Consider the following 19,359-nt stretch of genomic DNA (forward strand, 5'->3'; position numbering starts at 1 on the left):
TTCAATATCCATTTTTTTCAGATTGAATAAATCAGTTTTCAGAGTTTCAGCTTTCAGATCAAAACTGTATTCATGTTGCTCCTTCCAGTGTTCAGCTGAAATCGTTTCACAAAATTCTCTCATTCCATTCTTAATAACTTATTATATTTTTTAAGTGGATTTTGCATACCGAATTATTAAATCTTCTGGGTTCTTATTAAGAATTCAATGGCTTTTAACATTCATATCTCTTTGTTTTTGCCTCTATGGCTGTCAACCTGTAAGTGAAGTTATGGAATAACCAACATTGGTTGTATAAAAATGATATAAATGACTAAACATTTAAAGGTGCATTAGGTAATATTAGTCTTTAGTTCTCTAACAGTGACTGGCTAGCTTAGTTGGTAGGATATGGGACTCTTGAGCTCAAGATTGTGGGTTTGAGCCCCATGCTGGGTGCTAACCCCAGCCACTGATGGTACACAAGCTAGTCCACTCTCAGCATCGGTCCCAAGCCTGGATAAGTGGGGAGGATTGTATCAGGAAGGGCATCTGGTGTAAAACCTGTGCCAAATCATTACGTGGCCAATGGAAGGTGATCTACTATGGCAGAGTCTTTAGGTCCCTAACAGTTAGGCAGGTTTTATATTTGAAGTATTCCTAACCATTTTCAAGATGCTCTTCCCCCAGAGTGTACGCTGGCTCGTAGACTAGAGTGTCTGTAAAACGACTGACAGTAGGCGCATCCAAACACACAAGCATCTTCTTTATTCAGTTTTGCTAAGACCATGACTTAATCTATCATTTTGATTTTTTAAAACCATATTCTACATAGTGTATGTTCCATTTTTTTTAAAAATACAAATAAAGAATAAAAACGACTAGTGCACCTTTAACACTTGATGGAAATTCCCCACACCCCAAAGCTACCCCTGTGGATGTGGGACAGAAGAGAATGCAGTAGAAGTGATTGGATTGAGGATGACTGCTTTGAGCCAGGCCTGGGCGTTGGACTCAGGCCATATGCCTCTGCAGTATAGACGACACCAAATGCACTGAGTCATATTTGCATATTCCAAACGACGCCGTTTTATTGGTTGTTCCAACTTCTCCTAGTGGCGCGTTAGGCAATTGTATTACAACATCCCTTTAGCCACGCCCACTTGTCCCCTCCTTCGCTGCTTCAATCTCGGGCTGCTTTGCTCGCAGTGTCGGAGAGAAAGGCTTGGCGTTTAAAAGGCGGTATTGTTTATTGTTTACTTTTATGCGGATTTGCAGCTAACAGATATACACTTCCATGTTGTGTTGAGGGGATGTTGACGCCCTTTTAACTCCGGATACATTTCCACGTAAGTTCAGCTTTGTTTGTGGTTTCCTTGGGTATTTTTTCCTGCTGTTTCTGGTCAGAAATAGATTGAGCTCTCTCTCTCTCTCTCTCTCTCTCAGTTGAACGCTTATCCTGATAGGATGAATAATTCATTAAATGTCGGCGGACATTAAAGGAGCAGCGTTGCTAAATGCTTGCATTGTTTTCTAAAACACGGCTCTATCAGATCCAGTGTTTCACCTGCGAGCAGAAAATGGATGCATATGCATCATTCAGCAAAAAACACCGCTTTGTTTGGGCTCTGTAGTCTCAGCCAGGGTCGAGAAATGTCTTAACAACAAGCTGTTAGAGCTGTTTATTACACTCATTCATTTCAGAGGATATTAATCATTAAGAAGTATGCACAGGTCGCTTCCTGTGGACAGGGTTGCCAGGTGTTCATTCCAAAATCATGGGTTAAGGATCATGGTTAAGACCAGCTCATATCAGAATCATGTTACAAAGACATATAAAAATGAATGAAGTAATATTTAAATCAGCTGTTTCTCTAAATAGCTCAATTCTAAAATGATCCTAATATGGTCAGAATTTGGATTATTGTTTAGTACAGCAAGTCACCTGTGTATGAGATGGGTGTAGCCCATTTCTTTATATTTTATATATTGCGAATAGGAATAAGAAACACGTGCATGAAAGACCAGTTCATGTGGCTGCTAGTGCATGCTGGGAAATTATCGGTTTTGATAATGATGAGTATTTGTTTTGCATGTTCTCCCGGTGTTCTCCGGTTTCCTCCCTCTATCCAAAAATGTAGATGGGCGACTCTAAATTCCCCCTACCTGTGATTGTGTGTGTGTGTGTGTGTGTGTGTGGTGCCCTGTGATGGACTGGTATCCCATCTAGAGTGTATTCCCACCTCACACCCAGTGTTCCCAGGAATATTATCTACTTGTTTCACCTCCTAGAGCCTCAAAAGCTGTGTGTGTATGCAGAAGCCAGAGCCTTTATTTGTCACATATACTTTAAAGCACAGTGAGATTTTTATATCCCATATCCCAGCTTGTTAGGAAGCTGGGGTCAGAGCACAGGGTCAGCCCTGATACGTGTGTGTGCATGATACAGCACCCCTGAAGCAGAGAGGGTTAAGGGCCTTGCTCAAGGGCCCAACAGTGGCAGCTTGGTGGTACCAGGGCTTGAACCCCCACTGAGAAGTGGTACCAAGGCTTGAACCACTGAGCCACCACTGCCCTGTGTGTGTGTGTGTGTGTGCCTGGTGCCCTGTGATGGACTGGTATCCCATCTAGAGTGTATTCCCACCTCAAACCCAGTGTTCCCAGGAATATTATCTACTTGTTTCACCTCCTAGAGCCTCAAAAGCTGTGTGTGCGCGTGCTTGTTAAATTACATTTGGAATACCAAATTAAACTGAATTAAAATTTCTTTGTACAGTGCTTTTAACAATAGGCATCAGCAGCTTTATTGAACCCCAGATGAAGATTTAGTATCTGGAGGTAGATTTAGACCCCAGACAGAAAGAAATAATGCTGAAATCCACCCTGACTGAGACACCAGTCCATAGCAGGGCATCGTACAAACATATATTCACACTCACTCACACCTCAGGGGAATTTAGTTAATCCACCTACTAGCATGTGTTTGTGAAATGGCCGGAAACCCGGAGCAAACTCATGTGATCAGGGGAGAACATGCAAAACTCTGTACACCGGCAGTAACCTGAGCTCAGGATTGAACCCAGGACCCTGGAGTTGTGAGGTGGCATCACTACCCGCTGTAGCACTGTGCTACTCAGGATAATGTGGTTTATATAGTATACAATACAGAGCTACACTGAGAATAGGAACAAGAGGCACGTGCTTGAGGCTGCTAGTGCATGCTGGGATACTTAGGGGTTTCTGTCGTAATGTGTATTTGTGGTGATTGTAGGGTTGCTGTGTGGAGGATGTCTGCATTTTTATTTTATTCAAGTGAGAATAGGATTTACTATATAAATGTAATAGTCAAAATAGGCCTATGCGAAAATGCCCAACCCCAAACCTTTAGAGAAGAAAGGAAAATATAATCAACTGACAGGCAAATTTTGCCGGAAAGTCACAAACCTGGCAACACTGTTTGCAACATTCTGTTTAAATTCTTCTTAAATTTTTCTCTTCTGCATTTGAGTATAATCACGACATTACAATTCTAGTAATTGATGCTGATTTTTTTTGCTGAAATCCTGATTTTTCGGTTTAATATTTCTATTATTTAAGAAAAATTAAGAGTCAGGCATGTCCATAGTTTAGATTTTTCACGATAAGTGTGCACTGACAACACAATGACAAGGGACATTAACATAAACATGCACTATATAGATACATACATACATACATATGTGTATATATGCATGCACATGCACACTTATATACAAAAACTTTGGTAACTATTTTTGCAATTTTTTTATCTTTCAGTGGTCACAGCCTTCCTTTAAAATCTCTCACTAGTTTAGTGTAAAGAAAAAAAATCATTTGACATGCTACACAATGTTATTTTTTATTAGCTAGGTCAGTGCAGATAACAGTACATATATATATAGTATATAATTAAGATCAAATGGGTATGAGTAAAGTAAAAGAAAGTGAAAAATAACTCCCCAAAGTAGACGATTGTCCTGATATCTTTGGACTGGAGCCGCTTGCACGTTCCAGAGGACAGTGTCATGCGTGTGTATGGTGAATACAACTCTTTAACCTCACATCACTAAGAAGATATTTATCTTTTCCACTGTACAGGCTACCTAATGTCTCTGATTCATTTACAGCTAGAACGCCAACAGCTGTAAAAACTCATGCTTGTTGCTGTAAACGCAGGGGGAAATTGTTATCCAAAAGGTCAACCATTAGCATGTTAGCATGCATTAGCTACAGTGCTGGACAGCAGCTGTTAAACAACTGACAAGTCAGCTGTGAGTCACAACAAGGTAGTTGTTGAAGTTAAGCCATGAAAAATGTCATCAACCGTGTATCATATAACATTGTGTGTACAATGACGTGTCTGTTTCTCTCATAATGAAGTTCACAAACATGAAATGCATTTTTCTGCTCACGCCTCAGCTCTGTGTCTGTTATTTCTCTTTGGTTCAAGTACAGTTCATCAGTTTAATGCCTCTAAGCCGTGTACCAATCCCACTTATGACATAATTTTCATAATGACATCATTTATGACCTCGGTGCATTCAAGCTAATACAATGTGGGGAAAAAACATAGGTACCTTCAGTGTATATTTTCCTCCTTAAAACAGCAAACTATCGTCAATCTTACAGATTTAACAAGCGGAAAAGTCTGTATGTTGATAGATCTTAAGCAAATACTTGTATATACAGTATAACTCAGAGGAACTTGGAGTTGGGAGGATGTTTCTTTGTTTTTTTTCTGGTCGGAGGTTGGGGATTACGATTCGGTGGATTTCTATGCAGTTTATGCTTCACCTCGGCTTATCATGGCTTGCGTTTAGCAGATGTAGATTGAAATGCTTGCTAAATTAAATCAGAACTGCCTCAATAACGTGTGTGACAGTTAATTTTCAGGCGAAATTTCACTGTGACAGACCGAGTGCCGTTTCCCCCTTCGCCCCAAATATAATCAATCAGTCAAGGCATGGTTGGTGTCTAATGAGGCCTCCATTAATAATACAACAGCAGTGCTTGAAGTGGGCCAACAGTGGCGTAGCTAGTAAATAATTTCATGAATTTATTCATAAATAATTTATATACTAAATAAAATCACTGCAGGATCTGTAGAAGTATATTGATAAGCCTGATGCGCTCATGCATTTTGGGTAGATATGAGGCAGTAGTAGGAGCAGCAATGGCGCAGATTTGTTATTTAAGGCATGTCTAGGATCAGCCATATTAATAAATTTGCCATAAAATACCTAAATGCCAGTTGTAGTGAAAATGTCTGAAATCAGATGCTCGTAATAGGGGAATGATGTTTTATCTTATAAAACCTGATCTTCTCTTCCTTTCATGCTCCTGCATTAAACTTCGTCATATGTCACGTTGATATTGAGTTCAGAGTGCAGCTAGCTGTGTAGTAGCTTTCAGTCAGGAAAACTGGCTGATTCCGACTGGTTAATTCCGTTTCCCACCACAGAAGCTAGGCGATTAAATGAAATAAGGAATGCGTTCTTTTGACTCCTGCTGGCGGTAATTTGTGGAGGAATCATAATGATGTCTTCGCTGACATTTTATGAACGTCATTGTACCACAGTTACTGCGCAGACCATGTTATTTAGCACGTGTATACTGAGCTGCGGTGGAGAAACATTTGGAATTCCTAGTGGGATAAAACCTGAAATCATCCCCTCACCATCTTCCTACAGGCGCTCATAGCCAGACAGCAACATGCAGGATCTTGCTAATAATAACACTATGTTTTGTCTACACACCCACACTAAGTGGAAGTGCACGCATTTGTCTTCCCTGTCAGAGCTCGGAATGACATCATTTCGACCTCGGTGCATTCAAGCTACTACAAAGTGGGGGGAAAAACATGGATGCCTCCATGTTCACATTTCTTTTGTTAGCAACAAGCTAGCCAGCTAACTGTAATGAGGGATGTATATTTTCCTCTTTAAAACAGTACACTGTATAGTCAGTGTTAGAGATTTAACAAGCGTATATGTTTGTATGTTGACTGAGCTAAAGCAAATAACTCATTTAAAGGGTTAATTTAAAAAAATAAAAAATACGGCTGATGCTGTGAGCAGCCATTTTGATTTGACGTCACTTGCTGAACTCGGAGGAGCTTAGAGTTGAAGAGAAAGAGTAGGAATTCCGAGTTGAGAGGACGTTTTCTTTGTTTTTCGTGCCCGAAGGTTGGGAGTTACGAGTTACGAATTATGATTTCAGTGGATTTCTATGCAACTTATGCTTCATCTATGCTTCATAACAGCTTGCGTTTAGCAGATGTAGATTGAATTACTTGCTAAATGAAATCAGAACTGACGCAATAATGTGATTTTCAGGCAAAATTTCACAATTTCATTGTGACAGACCGTGTGCCGTTTCCCTCTTCACCCCAAATGTAATCAATCAGCCAAGGCATGGTTGGTGTCTAATGAGGCTAAAGTAGGTCATATGTAAAAGTCTGTCTCACACAGTCTTTTCTGTAAATATCTCCCTCAAACAATATCCAGTTCGTCAAGGACGTCTTCTTTTTCATGACTATATCCTGTTCTTAAAATCATGCCAGCTGCCAAGACTCTGTGTTTGAGTGACAGCTGATGCAGCAGGACTCATCTAAGTGGAGCTCAAGGTTTGTAATATTTTAACCTTGAGGAAGTATATGCGTGTGTGTGTCATGTGGGTGTGAACTGTTTGCTTTAGCATGTTTCACACATTAGCATTAGGTTAGCAATCAATGGCTTGCCTTTCTCTTGCGTTCTTTGTTTCGAATCCATTCTACAACGTCTATAAGGTCTGCAGAGCTTGAAAAGCTTAAGCTGATCGCTTGAGGACATTTCTGTTCAGATTGGTTAGAGGAAAGTGGGCGTTAACAAGGCGTTTTTTCGCTGCCTGATTGGCTGATGCAGACCTAGTGAAAAGGAAACACATTCATGGATTGATGTAAACACGTCTGCATGAGAAACTTTTCAGAAATCCACAAATAAATGCAGGAATTAAAAAAAAGAAAATATTGGTGTGATTTAGTACAAATAAATTCAACCGATTCCACAAATAAATGAACAGAAATATAATAAGGATAAATAAATAGCAGACATGTTTGTGCATTTTGTGAACGAATGTTTGATTTGTGAAACACAAAAATATTCCCTTTATTTTTGTGGATGTTATTTATTTGCAAATTATGCAGCAAAAATGCCTCCACAGACTGCGCTTAAGACTTGAAGGGACGTTGTTCTATGCCGTGGTGTTCTTAGCTTTCACCTTGTCCTTCATGAGCTGATGTTGGGACACACTGGTGGACGTTTTCTCACTGATCGAGTGCGACTGATGATGTGGATAATTATTCTGAGAAGAGCATGTGCTGACAGGAATTACAGGAGGAACAAACTCGCCCATCTGCTTTTAAGGACAGTAGAGGTGAGGTGGATGAGAGGGCAGTGTGAGGGATGAGAAATAAGCTGACAGGAAGCTAAGCGCCTCCTGTTTGAGCGCTCCAGCACACCAGCAGTTCAGAACAGCACACACTGGGCGGAAAGCTAAATTACTGGTTCAGAGGTAATGAGATGGCAGGAGTACAGCTTTGTCTTTCTTTTGTCCTTTGCATGAAATAAAAAAATAAAGTAGGCCAAGTCTTAGTGAGGGTTTCTTTATGATTTGCTAACATCTGCTTTTTATGATGCAACGTAATTGTCATATCATGTGTTTTTTTTCATGTGTGTCATCTTTATATGGAATAATATTTTTAAAATAAACACCCTGAAGTGTTTTCTTCCTTTTGTACAACAGCAGTTTGCCAATGATTACATTTTTAAAATTTATTAATGAATGAGATGTTGTACTTTTTCTCCATTTATGGTCACAGTGAACGTTTTGGAGCGTTCATGTAACAAGTTGCCGTTATCACTCATGTTATAGACAGTTGTTCTCTCACCAGCCTGTCTTTTATTCTTTCATTTCAAGTTAATATGACAAAAAAAGCTTATGTTAGCGTAAAAAGCATAAACCTCTCTGTCCTGATTAATTTCTGGTGTAAGAAAACATAAAGCTTTTTTCACTGACTGTTACAAAGCACTGACACTGGAGACTCCTTCCATAAATGTTACATAAACATCTCCTCACAGAAAATTTCACAATATCAATAATTACATGTCTTTTTAATCTGTTAATCTGGAGCGTCCACCCTACAACCCCCTGTGTAAGCTGTTACTATAGTAATGGTAATATTTTAGAACGAGCACATTAATGTGAACCTGTGGTTTGTCTTGTAGCTGGAACTACTGTCAAAGCTGCTGTTGTGGGAAATTAATCAACAGATTAGATTGGAGAAGTGCTGTGGTATAAACAATATTCACATACAGTGAATTTTGATATAAGGTCCTATTTAATACAAAGCCAGCCATGCTGGTTAAAGGTTTTTATACACACATACATGTAATAATAAGAGGAGGAACACACTCTTCACACACCCTCTTATATACACACTCGTCCACCCAGGACCCTCACCTCTGGATTTCTTTGAGTTAGTTAGTAACTTTTATTGTCCACAAAGTGGAAATTTGTCTTTGGCTTCACTATACAGTATAAACAAGGACATCAAGACAATAACCTAAAAAACAACAAAGCAAAAGTACATAAAACAGTATAAAAATCTAAACCACAAATATACCTTCTACTAATTATTACTAATTAATTACTGTTAATCTGGCTTTCTTTTCTTTTCCCCCCCTCTCCATACTTGCTCTATTTTCACATTATTTTTTTTTTTTGCTACTATTTGCTACTATTGCACTTTTCTGTGTAACAGTTACAGTTTACAACTGCTACTGCTGTCCATAATCCTGCCCTTTATTTCTACAGTAAATACTTTTATTTAATTTACTTGTCCTATTTATTGCTGTTTGCGTTTCTGGTCAGAGGCTGACTGCATTTCACTGTCTCTGTACATGTACACTGTGCAATGACGATAAAGCTGACTCTGTATGCACCAGGTAAATAACTGGGTGTCATTCTGAGAGTGACATTTCATTTCGACATACAGATGTGACAAAATGACAACATTCTTCGAGCTGCTCTGACAAATCTCCCTGCCGCAAGTCAGGCATTTAATTAAAGAGGAAAGCAGTTGCAGAGGCTTGCTCACGGTTAATGCGTAGAGTGACAGCTGATGCAGCGGGGCTTGGAATATACTGACCTTGAGCTAATGTATGTGTGTGTGTCATGTGATGTGAACACAAATGTTTGCTCTAACGTTTCTCACACACAGAGCCAGGTATCACCATTAGATTAGTCACTCTCTCTTCTTCTTTTGTCTCTCTGTGTCTGTCGGATGTTTCCAGTCCACTCTGTTTAACTATTATACCTGATTTGTTTTAGAAACGAGAACCATTTCCCCCAGCCTGCCTAGTAAAGCACGCTAGATGGATACCCAGATACCCGTTCTGTTTCTTAACTTACTGGAGGACGCATTGACTATGAATCGAATCGAATTTATGCAGATGATGTAATCGGAGCAATCTGCAGTCCCCTGCCACAGCAGATAGAAAAGCAGGCAGGGTATGGTGGATTAACCTCAGCCTGTTTTTGTTTTTGTTTTTTTCTCTCTCCCTTTCTTTTTCTGAATGTTAAAGCCTGTGTGGAAATCTGATTAAACACCACCCTGGCAGAGATTGCTTTTATTAGTCAGGAAGAATGACAAACAGCTTGTTGTTTATACTGTTAAGTGCAAAAGTTTGCACTTCCTTTTTTTGTGTTTAAAAAAAAAAAAACTATAATTTATCTACAAAAGAGTGTACCATGTCAGTTTATGGGTATTTTCTTACCTTTTAAACATGGCTTAAATGTTAGAGGAATTAGTAGGATACCTGAAAAAGGTATTAATGTCTTAATATCCACTATTTGACCATTTTTGTTACTGAAGTAAAAATGAAGGTATATCTGAGGAGCCTCACTGCTGAGGTCTATTCAGCTAGAAAACTTTATAATTGACTATACTACAGCGCTGAGGAATTCTCAAATCTGATTGGTCAGAAAGTATAGATTCGTTTTCTATAACAGCAGCTCTGACAATATTTCTGGCAGCTATTCAAATCGTTATATTAATGCACTCATTCTGATAACTTATCAGTTCTGTAGTAAGAATGTACACAGAGACTTGTACGGAGGTCGCTGCACAAAATGTACGATTGATGATATGGTGAAGTTTTCTGTAAGGAGACGTTTATGTAACTCTTATGGAAGGAGTCTCCAGTGTCAGTACTTTGTAATAGTCAGAGTTAAAGGTTTCCAACTCTTTAAATGTTACAGGTTCTCAGGAATGCATGTTTTCTTACTAATTTCAAGACAGAAAAACAAAACCACATGGTGGTGAAGGGACAATTGTTTATAGCTGTAAGTGATAAAAATAACTAACTTAATAACTAAAAAGTATGACATCTTGTTATTTATTAATACGAAACTTGGAATTGAGGGTAGATTGCTGTGGTATAAGAGGAATAAAACACTTTGGGGTGTGCGATTATTAGAAAATAATCAACTTCAAGGTGGTAAGAGTAACTGAGGAATCTTGACATGAAGCAGGATGATCACACCACCCCGTCATTGATTATATTCCTATAACTGCACACACGGTGTCATGATTTATTCCTTAGCTGTGATATGACAGAAATGTGGGTTGTATGTATTTCAGATAAAGCGAGCTTAAACAGAACAGACAGAGCATTGGATGTGGTGGTAAATCTGCAATTTGAGCCGGGTTTTTTTTTTTTTTTTTTTTTGGCCTGGTTCTGGTTGTACTGTGCTGTAGTGAGGATGCTGGAGATGCAGATGCTGCAGAATCGTCTGTCCACCCACCCAGTCAGCAGCGATGTACATACGCACTGTGTAGATCCGAGCAACAATACTGCAAACACAGCACATCTCTGCATCTGCATCTGCTGCAGCCCAGAGATCAGACATTTCTCTCTCAGAGCCTCATTCCTGTCTGCTCAGGCATTAATCCCTGCATAGCATGATGATTAATATGTATAACTGCAAAAGTTTGCACCCCCTTTGTTTTTTTCTGGGTGTAAAATTTCACAGCAAAGTTCTATGTCAGCGTTTGTCTTTATTATCAAGCGCGAAAGTTTGATTCCCCGTTCCATTCATCCATCCATTCTCTGTACCGCTTATCCTGCAAGGTCGCAGGGTAACCTGGAGCTTATCCCAGGAGACTTGGGGCACAATGCGGGGGTCAGGGTGCTAACCCATTGCAGAGCACAATCACACACACTGGGGGAGGAAAACCCCAAAGTAACGGGGTTGCAAACTCCAGCACATGGGGTAGAGACCAACTCCCAGAGGTACAAGGTAACAGTGCTAACCACTAAGCCACCATGCCCTCCGCGTATGCATCCCTCTTGACATGCCTAATTAAATGTGCTCTATTATAGTATCTAGAGACTAAAAACATTAAACACATGCTCACTTTGTTAAATCTTATTCGAGGCATGAAAATTTCAAACAGGCTCAGACTCTCAAGGGTCTCTCACGTGACTGAAACAGAAAACACTGACCTTTTACAGAGCTGAAAAAAGCAGGGGATGAAAATATATCAAAGTGTTTAGGGAGAACATCACCAACAATAAAAATTATCAAAAAAATGCCAGAAATGTAGAAATGAACCAAGGATGGTGGAAAAAGTAACAAAAATCCAAAAAAAAAAAAAATGAACAGCCTGGAAAATGTGGAATAAAATTTCCCCAATTCTTTTATTATTTCACTAATCTCTGTATAATGTACACTTATTGACTATTTTTGCCGCTTTCTGTAATGAAAGAACATATTTAAAACCTAAAAAATATGCATCAGGTGTCTTGAAGTTTCATCATTTCGAATAAGGGGTACACAAACTTATAAACTCAGCTGATCCTACCACAAAGTTATGCTAGTAGTACAGTTTCCTGTTACAGTTCACTGACTACCTTAGTAATATGAACACAACATGTCAAAAGTTACAGTCAGCTCCTGAATTATTGGCACCCTTGTTCACTGAGGTTTAGATGCAGGGGCTGGGGTGGCCATGTCAAAAACTTGATTCTGCAGTCATTCAAAATCTGGGATTGTTTTATTGATGTAAAACTGGAAATAAACAAAATTTTAGAATTTAAAAAATTCTAAAACAAAAAAAAAAAAAAGCACAACCTCTTGACCGTTCAGTATTCAAGATGATGCACTCATTTCTAGGTCACTATTTTTAATTTAAGCATATTTGTGATATTGACCATGTTAACTACTTCGTACAAAAGGTCAGATCTTCCTCATATCTAATCTCTTTTATTGAAGCACGTGTTCAGACGACACTCCGATGGATTTGATCTAAAATGGATCACAAGGTTTTGCAGAAAACTTGTGGCATCTGTGCCAGCTCGAGTACACACAGTCATTAAAGCTAAAATGAGACATACCAAATACTGAAAAACTCAGAAATTCATGTAAATATTTCAGAGATTCTACATTTCACTGAAGTTGGTGCCAATAATATAAATTGTAATTAAAATTGTTGTATTAAATTAGAAAAGAATGCACAATAGAAGCATTTTCACTAGTGCTCTCAGACTTTTGGACCCCACCGTACTGTATGTTTCAGATCATTGCGCTTCTAGAAAGTCCAACCCCAGTGCACTTGTATGTTTTTGAGTAGCCAGGTTTTCACTTTAAATCTCCTGGTACTTCATGGTATCCATAGTGCCATAATGCCATGTGTCCTAATAAGGTTTTCAGAGCCTTTGGAGGAAAAGGAGCCTCACAACATCACAGATTCTCCACTGTACATCACAATAGGGATTAGGTTCATTTCTGTATAATCATCCTTCTTTTTACACCAGACTCACCCTAAGTGCCGCCAAAAACATCTATTTTTGGCCTTTATAACCACAGTTCCAGTCAAAGTTCCAGTATATATTTTTTTTCCTGAGAATACATTTACTCCAATGAAAGGTTAAGCAACAAAGACACTTTCTCATAACCAGTTTTGCTCATCTTTGCCAAGGGTGCCAACAGTTCTGTAGCTGGCTGTATTTACTACAAGCATTTTACTTTCCCTGTTTACAGAACTTTATGTTCACAATCAAAGGTCTTTTTTATTTCTCAGAAATAGAAATTGCACGAGATTGCAGTGCCTTCTGGGTATTATAAAGCTGAACAGCACAAATGAATGGAGGAAATAATGAATGGAGGAAATAATATCAACCAGCTGCTTTACAGACCAGACTTTAATACGCCGTATATAACGCCGAGGAAATTTATAACATATTTGGTAAGAGACGGTTGCTATGACTGAGCTGGATTCTTGAAGTCTGTTTAAACTGTATTACAGAGACACATATGTCCGATGTTTCTTTCTCTCTCAGTTGTGCCTGGAAAATGAAACTAGGTTTGCAGTGTTCATTTAATACAGAGCTTCTATATTGATCAGACAACTTAATAAACACAACTGCTGATGATCAAATGTGTCAATAAGCTGACACTGAGCTCCTAGCATGAACTGAATCTTTCTTCCTCCTACATATGCAGACAGGTGACAAATTAAAGGGAAAAAAAACCAAGTTAGTGTGGTAGTAAGGTGTTGGGCCAGAATAGCTTCAATGCACTGATTCTACAAGTCTCTGGAACTGTACTGGAGGGATGAACACTCATGTGACCTGTGGACATGGGTGGAGCCATCCTGGAAGAGACCACGCCCATCAGGACGGGAACGTTTCATCATAGGATAAAGCTGATCAGTCTGAAGAACTGTGCATTGATTTGCAGTGATTCTTCTATCTAAGGGGATAAGTGGAGCCAAGTCATGCCAGTAAAATAAATAAATACCCCCCACAGTAGGACAGAGTCCACAGATTTTCCTTTTAATTCGTCACTCGTCTGTATGTATCCATTTGGTGATATAATACACATTTCTGAGATGTTGCAGGCATTGTCTTTTTAACACACTGACTTAGCTAGTTATTAAAGTGTTTTGTTCCAATTATACCACAGCAATTTACCAGTTCTAACAATTTATTATTTATTAAGAACCTATTATACCTTTTCCCTATTTATAGTTAATTTGAAGTTACCAGCGAGAACAAGTTAGTTCCTGTCATAGACTGATGTTATAACAAAACAGTTCCCTCTCTAGCATCTCTTTTTTTTTTCTCTCTCTTGAAGTAAAAAAGACAAAGAATTGCTGCTCGTCGCGTTACCGAGAAACTGCAAAGCCGTCTGTCTTATAGACTTTCCTGTGTACAATGCTCTGACACTGGAGACTCCTTCCAAAAATACTAACTGTCGCCTCGCAGAAAACTTCATCTAACTTCAGATATCTATTTTTTTGCTGTTTATGTGAAGCGGCCACCATACACGTCCCTGTGTTAGTTTCTTTACAGAAATGATAACGTAGTAGAAAGTGTGACCAATCAGAATCAGTTGCTCTGTTAGAAATTAAAAAAAAATTAAACCAGTTTTTTACCGTGGCATGGTCATTTTATTATCATGCTGCATATTGTGTATGATAAAAGTCTCTGTAAATATTGTGATACGATATTTATGACATTGCATGTTTACAGATTTTTTAAATTCGATTTATTGCTGTTGCTGGCTCGTTAATCTAAGCAGCATTCTGTTGTATCACTGTCATTTTACACAGTTGTACAGTACTGACGTTCAGATAAGGGTTAAATAAGGACGTCATATTAGTGTTCAGCTGCTCCCATTCAGCAGATGTGTGAGAAACAGGAGGAGGAGCAGAGGGAGGACTGAGAGCTCTGAATGCACTCAGGCCTAGTTCGTGTGGGCCGGAGAGCAGACAATAAGGCCAGTAGAACATGCACAAGATGGTCTAACGCTGGGGGCTGCTGTCTGAGTAATCTTTTGAGCTGCCTTTAAATGTGTGTGTGTGTGTGTGTGTGTGTGTGTGTGTGTGTGTGTGCGCGCGCACGTGTGAGGGAGAGAGCTGGCTGCATTGTTCTTCTGTGATTTGGCTCACAAACTAAGGAGGAGAAATGTGTTTGTGTCTCTCTCTCTCTCTCTCTCTCTCTCTCTCTCTCTCTCTCTCTCTCTCTCTCTCTCTCTGCAAAGGACAGCTGGCTTGAAAATGAACTCTTCCTTTATCATACGAGTAGCAGACACACACACACACAGACACACAGACAGGTGCTCTCTCTCTCTTTCTCTCTCTCTCTCTCTCTCTCTCTCATGCGCTCTCTCATACACAGCTCCCTCTCCACACCAGCAGGACTTGCAGGAAGGAACTGAGAGGGATTTTGGGAAGTGCCATTTTAAGGTTTCTTCCTATTTCCCCATTTTTTTTTTTCTTTCTAGTAGTGCGCTCTGACCACTGGCATTTAATCAGACAGACAGATAGGTAAACAGACAGACAGATAGATGATAAGAAAAAGAGAGGGAGGGAGAGGGAAAGAGCCGCTGTGCTGCAGTGGAAGCGTCGACTCATTGCTCTGCTGTCTAAAAACGCATTAAGCAAGAGATCACATATTTTCTCATACTGTAACAGAGGAGGACGTAGCCACGCCTGTTAGCCAGGAGGAACTAAGACTGAGTCATGCTAAGACCGCAAGGGGTGTCTGTCTGTCTGTGTGTCTGTGTCTGTGTGTGTGTGTGTGTGTGTGTGTGTATATGTGTGTATGTTTTCTCTTTCGTCACTGCTTTGCCATCTCTGTCCACTCTGGATTCATCCCCGGTCCTACGTGGCCACTGTTAATACACCCAAGATGTGTTCACACCCTCCCTGTGTTAATCCTGACCGCATTTTAATCCCGAGTTGTAGGCGTGTTTGGAGCTCTGGCTTAAAGTTTGTATACACCTCTCAACTGTCTGTAGACTGTTTGGTTTTACGTTTCAGATTTATGGCAGTGTTTATGGACTCATTGTTTTCCTTTTGTATTAGCTCTCCATTAAAAGCCCAGCTATTCTCCTTCAGGGATTCTGGGCTGAGCTGCAGTGAAATGTGAGTCTTGCTCAGTGTTTAAAGTCAGTAACTGCTGCTTCTGAGGGTTAGCGTGATTTAGAGTATGTGTGTGAGGAATACGTGTGAAATACTTTTGGATTATGCGATTAACATGTGAGGAATATGTGTGAAATACTTCTGGATTATGTGTTGAATATTTGTGGAATACTTCTGGATTATCTGAGGAATATGTGAGGAATGTGTATGGAATATGTAAGAAATACTTTTATATCCAGTGTGTAATATGTATGGTATAAGTGTGGAATATAAGCCTTACGTAATCCAGAAGTATTCCACACATATTCCACACATATGTAAGGAATATCTGTGGATTATGTGTAGAATATATATAGAACTTCTAAGGAATGCTTATGGGATATGTACAGAGTACTTTTGGAATATGTGAGGAATATGTGTGGGTTATGTGGGATTACTTGTTTAATATCTGGAATACTTCTGGATTATGTGCGGAATATGTAAGGCGTGTATGTGGAATATGTCTGTAATTATTACAAGATTATGTGTGGAATATGCAAGGCATATATGTGGAATACATCTGGATTATGTGTGGATTATGTGTGAAATAAGCAAGGAATATTTGTAGAATATGTGAGGAATATGTGTGGAATAATTCTGGATTATACATGGAATTTTTGTGGAATATGTAAGGAATATGCGTAGAATACATGTGGATTATATGTGGAATATTTGTGGATTATGTGGGGATTATATAAGGCATATGTGCGGAATAAATCTGGATTATGTGTGGATTATGTGTGAAATAATCAAGGAATTTTTGTGGAATATGTGGGAATATGTGTGGAATATGTCTGGTTTATACATGGGATTTTTGTGGAATATGTAAGGAATATGTGTAGTATACATGTGGATTATATGTGAAATACGTGTAGAACAATCTAAGCAATGCTTGTAGAATATGTGTGGAGTAATTTTGGAATATGTGAGGAATATGTCTGGGTTATATGAGGGTTATGTGGGAATACTTGTAGAAAATGTGTGGAATACATCTGGATTATGTGCAGAATATATGCTGAATATGTGTAAAATACTTCTGGATTATGGGCAGAATGTGTAAGGCACATGTGTGGAATATGTCTGGATTATGTGAGGAATATGTGAAGATTATGTGTGGAATATGTCTGGATTATGTGAGGAATATGTGAAGATTATGTGAGGAATATGTGAAGATTATGTGTGGAATATGTATGGATTATGTGTGAAATAAGCAAGGAATATGTGGGATATGTGTGGAATACTTCTGGAATATGCGGGTAATGTAGAATGTGCGATACACACATAAAATGTTATGAAATATCTTTGATTCTGATTTGATTCTTGGCTTTTATGTCGTCATATCTGACGGATCTATAGTGTGCTACATTTTTAGATGCGAATCACACTTACACTGAACTATTGACCCCTGCCATTCAGTTAATACATATCCACAAGCATTGCTGCTATATAAAAATGCAATTATTATTATATAACGTCCAGATATTAAGATAAAGAAAAGACAAAAAAAGAATCTTTTGTATTGCTGCCCGCAGATGATTACGTTTAAGTGCAGAAGTTTCTGTGTGGTGAGTTAAAGCGCACATTTTCACTAATCATTAGACCTAATGCAAGCAGAGTAGCTGGGATCTCTTCACATTAGATGTAAGATCAAATCTAATGAGGTGTGTAAATCAGAAAGATGGAGACAGTAACCCACTGTGATAGTGCTGTGATGTGATGTGATGTCTCCGTCTCTTCCTTCTGCAGTGTTTATGACCCCTGTGAGAACATGATTAAAGTAATGTCTGCTAAAATGTAAGAGAGAGAGAAGGAGTGGAACATTAATCCCTTACACATAACCACTTTTCTGTTAAATTACCCAGAATGCAAATTGGGCTTCTGTCATGTCTCTAAATGCTTCACTAATATAACGTCTGATTTAAGATGAAGATGAAAAATCGTTGATTTTTTTTAACTGTAATTATTTTCTGTTTGCAAAATGGTTATTATTTAAGTTCAAATATGGCGAATGAAAATACCATTAAAATATCTATGCCACCAGAATCCTTGAGCGAGTGTGAGGTTCGACGGTTGTGGACTAATCAGTCATTCCGCTTTGTCGTTATTTTGTTTAAGCTTTAAAGGTTCGCGAGCCCTGCTCCACAGCATTACATTACGGTTAATGTCTTTGTCCTGGGTCTAAACTAAACCTCGCTTCCAGCTGCTGACGTGCTGCACGTGTCAGAGCGATGAGGAGTCGGCAGAGCCGTGTCTCCGGCCCACTGCAGGGAATACAAGCCTGGCTTCTAAAGAGACAAAACGTTCTTCAAGGGCTCACTAGCACCAAAAACGCCTCCCACTCCTTAGATTTTATTTAGGCTTCTTCTTGGTACTATTAACACATTAATGCCATGAGTTGTTATGTTTAAATATCATTTGTGTTTCTGTTAGACGGTTGTGGAAGGCATTTCTTGTTACATAATCTCACACAAACACACACACACACACACACACACACTCAATCTTAGAGACATATAAAAGCTAAAATATGTGCAAACCAGCTTGTTAATAACTGATAAACTATTAAGTGCAATTTAATGCAATGCACATTGAGTATACAAACACTGTCCGAGTGTGTATTACGTTGTTAGTTGTTAAGTGTTGGGTTTAAGTGTAGAGATTTTATTGATTTAAGGACCTAGAGAGCTTCTTATATAACTTGACATTGGCTCTGATGTAGATGCTAAATGTTTGTGTGTATGTGTGGGTGAGAGATATTCTTTGCTTCTTGCTTGAGAACTAATGGATGTCAGCTCACAGCTTTATGCTAAACACTCCTCCGAGTGCAGGGCGAAGCAAAACCATGCATGTCTGTGGAGGCTGATGGCTGTTCAGTGTGATGCAGTGAGGCTTAATGCTTAAGATCCTTTTTAGAGCCTGACTGATGTGTGTGTTGGCCGATAAAATGGACAGAGGTTATCAGCAAGATACATTCAGTGATGATGTTTCTGTTATAATGCTAATAACAGGGCTGCTATTTTTATCCATGCAGACGTGTGTGTGCTGTAATACTCAACGACGAAGTGGTGTGATGCTGCGTGACATGAAGCAGAGATACTTTTACCGTACCGAAGTTGATTATTTTACTATAACTACACTTCCTGTAAAGTTGTATATAAGTATGTATATATGCAACATTACAGGAAGTGCAGTTATAGGAAAATAATCAACTTCAGTAAGAATACAAGAATTATATTCTTCTTCAACACACCTGAACAACACAACATGCTTTGTGTACATTTATAGTTATATTTAGGGTTGTTTAATGTTACCAGTCTTCCCTCACTAGCCTTTTTTTTCTCTCTCTTCAAGTT

At 38.9% G+C, this 19,359-nt stretch overlaps 1 protein-coding gene across 1 annotated transcript in view; it reads left to right on the plus strand.

The window, feature by feature from the left end:
- Positions 1-1,139: 1,139 nt before the first annotated feature.
- The window catches only part of trim3a (tripartite motif containing 3a), a 32,591-nt gene continuing 14,371 nt past the window's right edge, over positions 1,140-19,359 (plus strand). The window contains exon 1 of the mRNA XM_026934824.3: positions 1,140-1,328. The gene's annotated coding sequence lies outside the window, so the exon portion shown is untranslated. The remainder of the gene's footprint in view (positions 1,329-19,359) is intronic.

Source organism: Pangasianodon hypophthalmus, chromosome 14 (genome assembly GCF_027358585.1).
Source record: "Pangasianodon hypophthalmus isolate fPanHyp1 chromosome 14, fPanHyp1.pri, whole genome shotgun sequence".
NCBI classification, from domain to species: Eukaryota; Metazoa; Chordata; class Actinopteri; order Siluriformes; family Pangasiidae; genus Pangasianodon; species Pangasianodon hypophthalmus.